Source organism: Apteryx rowi, unplaced genomic scaffold (assembly GCF_003343035.1).
Source record: "Apteryx rowi isolate R43461 unplaced genomic scaffold, aptRow1 scaffold_701, whole genome shotgun sequence".
Lineage (NCBI taxonomy): Eukaryota > Metazoa > Chordata > Aves > Apterygiformes > Apterygidae > Apteryx > Apteryx rowi.
This window is the reverse complement of record NW_020450985.1, coordinates 9652-16581: the sequence shown is the minus strand read 5'-3', so window position 1 is coordinate 16581 and position 6930 is coordinate 9652. Positions and strand designations below refer to the sequence as shown.

General features: G+C 75.8%; 1 protein-coding gene across 2 annotated transcripts in view; it reads right to left on the bottom strand.

The window, feature by feature from the left end:
- Positions 1–6699, bottom strand: part of SLC4A2 (solute carrier family 4 member 2) — a 23101-nt gene extending 16402 nt beyond the window's left edge. For both annotated transcript variants that reach the window (XM_026087116.1, XM_026087117.1), the window contains exon 1: positions 6595–6699. The gene's annotated coding sequence lies outside the window, so the exon portion shown is untranslated. The remainder of the gene's footprint in view (positions 1–6594) is intronic.
- Positions 6700–6930: the final 231 nt, after the last annotated feature.

The following is a 6930-nucleotide window of genomic DNA, read 5'->3' as shown; positions in this document are numbered from 1 at the left end:
GGAGCCTCACTCCGGGCTGGGATGGCTCCTCCCTGGGAAGCTCCCGGGAGCCTCACTCCGGGCTGGCACGGCTACTCCCTGGGAGCTCCCAGGAGCCTCGCTCCGGGTTGGGATGGCTCCTCCTGGGAGCCTCGCTCTGGGTTGGGATGGCTCCTCCCGGGAGCTCCCGGGAGCCTCGCTCCAGGCTGGGACGGCTCCTCCCTGGGAGCTCCCAGGAGCCTCACTCCAGGCTGGGACGGCTCCTCCTGGGAGCTCCCAGGAGCCTCGCTCCAGGCTGGGATGGCTCCTCCTGGGAGCTCCCGGGAGCCTCGCTCCAGGCTGGGATGGCTCCTCCCCGGGAGCTCCCAGTGCCCCTGGCCCATAGGAGCCTCCCTTGGGGACAGGAGGATGTTTGAGTAACTGATCCCGATAAGCCGGCAYGATTARCGGCTTCCCGGCGCAGGGCTGCCCYGCTGCAGCTCCGCCTGTCCGCGCGCCTGCCACAGCCCAGGAACGTGCTGCCGGCACCCGCATGGCTCCAGGCATCCGCGTCCCGCCGGAGAACCTGCTGGGGACCCCGGGCACGGGGCCACCCTCCTTCCGAAGCCGCAGTGAAGGATGGGGCTGGCGGGGAGGACTCGGCTGGTGCCGGGGGGCCGGAGYGCCATGCCCACGTCAGCCAGCTGCCCGGGCGCCGCCGGCACGGCCCAATGGCCCAGGCGGAGCCGCCGGCTCCTCGAGGGCACCGGCTGCCTGCAGCGCGCGCAGGGCGCCCGGGTCCCCTTCCCGCTGCACCGGCTCTGCACCGCGGAGCGGGAGCAGGACCCCGCTGCCTCGGGCAGGAGCCCAGCTCCGGGCCGCGCGCTCCCGCGGCAGCATGCCGGGGCCGGGCCGGGCCGGCAGGTGGGACAGGGCCGGAGCGGGGCCCTGCACRCGGGAGCCGGGCCGGAGCGTGCCATGTGCTCCTTTTCCCAGGGCTTCCACGGGCAGCACAATGGGCTCTTGTTCGGAGGGAACAATCCAGCTCAGATAAGCAGGGCAGGTCCGCAGATACGGAGATAGGGCTGCCAACACCGCTCTGCTCCATTAATTACCGGCTGGCTCCGATCAGCGCCTGCCTGTGCGTGAGCCGGCTCGGCTGCTCCCGCCCCGGCGCTGCAGTCGCATTCCAGGGACGAGCCCCGACCTGCCTGCCTGATCCCGCCTAAGATGATTACAGGGCATCGTCGTCGCGGCCGGCCGGCACCACACCCGGCACGTCGCGGGACCGGCCGCGGGCGTCCCGGGAGCTGCTCCCCCCCCGAGGGGCCGCTCTGCCCGCAGCCCCGCTCCCGCGGAGGCGCCCGCGGACCGGCCGGCTTGCCGGGAGGGCAGGGGCGTGGGGCCGGCCGGATTGGGCAGGGCCGGGAAGCGAGGAGACGGCTGCGGGCTGCCCCGGCTTCGCACCGCGAGTCCGCGGCGGTCAGTCTGCAACGAGAGGCAGCGCCGGCTCCGCTCCTGGCGCCGGCGGAGACTCGGGGCATCTCCGTCCGCGGCCCTGCCGGAGGCTCCGCAAACGGCAGCCGGGGGCTGGCGAGGGCAGAGCTGCCCGTCCTGCCTCGACGCTGCGAGGGGGCAGCAGCCCCTCGGGGCTCCCGGCTCCCGCGCCGCACCTCACCCCGCGCCCGCCGCCGGCAGCTCCCGCCCGGCATCGCCCAGCCGGGAACAGGCGGCGGCAGCAGGGAGCCGATCCCCAAGCACGGGCCCAGCGCGACGCTCGCTCCGTCCCTCCCCGAGGGGCTGCGGCCGAGCGCACGTGCCGAGGCACCGCGGCGCTGCCTCCAGGCACGGCCGGCGCTGCCGTCCTCCCCCTGCCTCCGGGTGCTCTGCAACGCGCGCTCCGTGCGGGTGCCGTGCACACACGTGCACGCAGCCGGCTTTTTAACCAAACCCCTGGTTTTTGTTGGGCTCAGGGACAAAGGAGTCACGACGACAGCAAGCCCTGGCGCACGACCCGCCCGTCGTGCCTGCTTCCAGGCTGGATTCCTGGGGCTGAGCCCCGATGCAGGCGGGCTGCGCCCCTCTCCGCCGGTGCTCCCCGAGCCCTGCCCCGGGGCAGCAAGTCTGCCCCCAAACCCTCAGCCTCCGCCCGAGGAGCACGCCRCGAGCGAGAAGCCTCTCCATGCGGCACGGACACCGCGACGGGATGCTGCAGGCTCGGCTCGGCTCGGCTCTGCCGCACCACCGGCGGTGCCGGCCTGGGTGCCCACGGGGCTGCAGCCCCAGCGCCCGCTCGGAGCCGGCGCTCCCCGGGCCGCAGGCTCCTGCCCGGGAGAGGTGCTGGGTGCCGCGACCCACGCCAGGCTGGCTGCGAGGAGCGCCGCTCCCACGCGGGGCCGGAGGAAGGGATGGGAACGGCTGACGCGGGACGTCGGCGCTCCCCGCACGCTGGCTCTCCCTGACGTCTCCCCGCTGCCGCCCCTAAGACCCCGTGAATCGCCAGCAGCGATGCTGCGCCTTCCCCATCGCCAACAGACACGGAGCATCCCTGTGCCGAGGTGAGGGTCCCACGGGGACCTACGGCAGCGTTGGGAGGGGCAGGTCTGAGCGGGACGGCAGCAGCCYGGGTGCCCGGCCGGCCGCACAGGCGGATACCAGAGCTCGGCTGCGCCCGGGAGCAGGGCTGCTGCAAGCCGGCCTTGGCGCGGGACTGCTGGCTCCAGGCACGCTCGGGGCGGCAGAGCCGGCTCCCATCCCCACGGAGCCAGAGCACGGGTCTGTGCTTTCCGCCCGGTGCCGCAGGCTGTCACCAAAGCAGGGACTGCTTGGAGTCCTGGGATGCCCGCCAGGGAAGGGCTGCTCCCGCGGCGGCGGCAGCACCCTGCGGCGGAGACGCCCGCGGCGATGCTTCCCGCTGCCCAGGCGCGAGCCGGATGCCGCGCAACTGTGCCACGCTGCGGCCGCGGCTCCGGGGCGGCACCAGTGGAGCTCAGCACCCGAGGGAGCCCGCGGCAGCGCGAGGGGGCGGCGGACCGGCTCCCCAGGCCGGCGCGGAGCAGCGCCGGGGCTGCGGCATGGGAGCCGCAGAGCCGACGGCCCCGGGAACGGCCGCGCTGCACGTGTCCTCCGCCGGGGACGGGCCACGGCGCAGGGACGCGGCGCGGGTGGAGACGGATAAGCCGGACGCCGAAGGCTCGTTGCAGCCTGCTCGCGGCCCTTTCGCAACGAGCCTGGAAGGAAGCGCTGCCGGCACCGGGCCGGCGCCACGGCGGGGGACAGCGGCCCGCAGGAGCACACGGGGACGGAGACGCGGCTTGCAGCGGGTGCGAGGAGCGGCGGCAGGGAGAGCGGGGCCACGCACTGCGCTCGGACACCGCACGGCCCCCGGCTCAGCGGTTCCCGCCCCCTTGGCCCGCTCCGGCAGGAGGAAGAGGAGGAATTTGGTTGGAGCGAGCGCTAATCCCCGCGGCTGCTCCTCATCCAGGACATTCCTCAGGGGCTCTAATGTTCCAGGTGCAGGAGCCAAGAGGAGCCGGCCCGGGCAGGACGGGCCCCCAGGAGCCAGCGCGGCGGCGCGGCCAGCACCGCACCTGCTCTGCCCCGCGGCAAAGCCCCATCCGCCCCCCCCCCGACGGCGCCAGGCGCTGCCGCCTTCCCACCAAGAGGGGCCCCGGGGCGCCGGGTCCGGCTCGCTGCTGCTCCGCTCCGGGCCCCCAACGCGCCCCCCCTCCATCGCGAGGGAGCCCCTGCCGCCCCCCCCCATCCCGCTGCAGCTACCGCGGGCGCCTCGGAGGGAGCGGGGCCGCGGCGCCGGACGCACCGCTGCCCGCCGGCCCGGGAGCGCCGCGGCCGCCCTCGCCAAGGCTCCCGCGCCAGCAAAGATTTTCTAGACGCTGCAAGTTTGGAAGCCGCCACCAAAAATATCCCTCCTCCCCCCGCTTGGTGACCTCAAAACAACCGGATCCGGGGGATGAATCACGGCGGCTGCTCTGCGCGTACGCCCACACGCGGTGCCACCGCCGCGGCCCTGGGGACCGGCACGGGGAGGGGGGGAGCCCGGCCGGGCTGCGCTCGGCTGCCGGGGACGGCCGCTGCGAGCGGAGAGCCTCGGCCGGATGGATCCCGCCGGGCAGCTYGCTCCTCGCGGACGGGCTCCCACCACCCCTGCGCACCGCTGCCTGCCAGCTCTGCTGTCACCCCGCCACCACGCACCGGCCCCAGAGCCYGCGGGACCCTGCACCGGCTCCGGAGCACCGCGCACCGGCTGGGGAAGCTGCAGAGCGGGAACCATCCCTGCTGCAGCCCGCGGAGGCGCCTGGACGCGGGGGGAAGCTCCCGCCGCTCCGCTCGCCTCGGTCACGGCGGCTGTTCCCTGCCCAGGTCCTGCCTGGCCGCGGCGCCGGGGAAGGAGCCGGCAGAGCCGCCCCCTCCTGCCGCCCCGTCGCACCGGCACCAGCCCCTCGGTGCCCAGCCCCGCGCTCGGCACCGTCACCGGCGGGGCTGCCCCCCACCCCGGGGGGCAGGGGTGGGCGGATCTGCCCCTCCACTCACCCCATGGCACGGCGATCCCGCAGGGCCGCGGCTCCGGTGCCGCCGGGGCCTGCCCGGGCTGCGGACGTCGTCCCGGGAAGGGGAACCGGCCTTGCGGCGCCCCGCTCCCCGCGGGCTCTGCCTGCTGCCGCCCGCCGCGGGGCTCGCTCCGAGCGGGGCCGGCACGAGGCAGGGGCCGGACGGCGGAGCTGCCTGCTCCCTGCCCGGCTGCGGCTCCGAGCTGCGAGCGCCCGGCCGATGCCGGGAGCTTTTATACTGGTGCGAAAGAAAAAAAGCGGCAGCAGCGAGACTCTTTGTTTCGGCAAGTCTGTAACAGGCCACTTTATCCAAACAAAGCTCCGAGTGCCAAGTCCCAGTAACTGTTACCGAGGCAGCCACACCTCTGCGCGCAGCTCGCGCGGCGGCGGCACGGCTCCCGCTGGGCGCAGGGGCCGGCGAGAGGCGAGCGCCGGCCGGGGCCGCGAGCCCGGCTCCCCGCAGAGGGGCCCCGCGCTGCTCCCGCCAAGGCGGACGGAGCGGTGGCCGAGGAGGAAACTAAGCCCGCGGCTGCACGACAGCGCGAAGCGCTCACCTGCCGCGCGGGAGGGGAGGACGTGTGCCAGGCCCGGCCGGGCTGCTGCGGCAGCAGGGACCCTGCGCGGGGGGCAGCCCCCGGCGTGGGTCCCACGCTCGCGGGACCGACGGCTGCAAGCTGGGGAGCCCGCTGTCCCCCGCCGGGCTCCGGCGCCGCGCAGTCGGGCAGCGCGCCCGGCCCGTGCGGCGATCCGCTCCCCTCTAATGACAGGGCTGCGTCCCAGGGCCCCGCGGGGGCCGYGGCCAGGCTCATTATCCCCGCGGCTCGGCCTGGGAATCCCGGCCAGGACGCGGCTCCCAGGGTCCCCTCCCTTCCGCTGGCCGGCACCGTTCCCCGGGGGACGGCYGGACCCGGCACCCGCCGCCTGCGCTCGGACACGGGGTCGGCGTGGAGCATCTGGGGCTGGGCCACCAGCCCGGCTCCAGGGACGCGACAGCCTCCCCCCGGCCCTTCTCCGCACGGGATGGGATGGGACGGGACGGCGGGCGCAGGAGGCGCTGGGCGGTTTGACACCTCCCCGCTCAAAACCCCCCTCGGGTCTCCAGCAGCACCCGGCTCCCCCCGAGCACCGACGTCGCTGCCCGCGCGGGAGCTGCCCCACGGCGCGCTACGGGAGCGGGCACAGCCCGCCGGGGCCGGAAAAGCCGCCGCGGGAAGCCGCCGGCTGCCGGGAGAGTTGTTAGGGCGATGAAATCCCCGCGCTCGTGGCAGCYGCTTGAAGCGGCGCAGCGACCCTGAAGAGCGGGCGAGCGGGGCCGGGCGCCCTGCCGCCTGACGGGCGCGGGGCTAATCGCCCTGACAGGCGCCGGGACCCCGCGGCCGGCGGCCAGCGGCAGCCCGGGGGCCGCAAGGGGGAACCAGCCCGCGTGGGAGCACGGACCCCCCCCCGCAGCCCGGGCACCGGACAGGGCCCCCGCCACCACCAAGCGACCGCCACGGCCCACCCGGAGGAGCCCTGCTCCCGCACCAGAGTGGAAACCAAAACAGAGCCAGTCCGTGGGAGAGACGCGGGCAGCTGGGTCCTTCCCAGGACCGGCCCTTCCCGGTCCCGTGCCAACAGCCCAGGAACAGGCAACGGTCCCACGGAGACGGTCGCTGCCRGGAGCCGCCCGCTTCCCACCTTGCCGACGCGGCCGCACAGCACCTGCCCTGGGAACCGTGTCCGAGGGAGCGGGAACCCGCATCAGCGCGTTAACGAGGAGGCGTAATCGGGCTGGACCCGCGCCCGGCGTTGCTCAACCCTGGCGGCGTTACGCACGGGGCAGCGCCGCTCGCCACCCAGCACGGGCCATCGCAGCTCCCCGGCGAGCGCCTCGCAACCGAGCCGGAGGAGAGCCGGGGGGCTGCGGCGGGCCGAGCCGCGGGACGCTCCAGGCGGCCTCGAAGCCGGGAGCCGGCCGAGCCGCGGGACGCTCCGGGCAGCCTCGAAGCCGGGAGCCGGCCGCGGTGCCGGACAGCCGCATCCCGCCAGGCGCTGGGGTCCCGTCCCCGGTCTCGCCGCAGGGTCTCACCTGTCCGGGGGCTCCGGGTCGGGCTCAGGCGCGGCGAGGGCAGGGCGTCGAGCCGCCTCGGGCCACGCCACAGGCGCTGAAAGACACGGGAACGAGGAGGGCTCAGCCGCTGCGGCGGGAAGGTCGCTGCTCTCCCGCCGCCCGCGGAGCCCCCCCGGGCAACCCGCCCTCCGCCCCCCCAGGAGAAGGGCGACTGCCGGCGCGGAAACGCTGCCGGGCGGCGCGGAAACCCCCGGGTTTCGCCCCAGGGGCGGGTCGCGCCCGGCAGGGGGGGGTGTCCGGAGCGGCGGGGCTCGGCGGGCCGCCCGCCCGCAAACCCGGCGCCGCTTCCCGCCC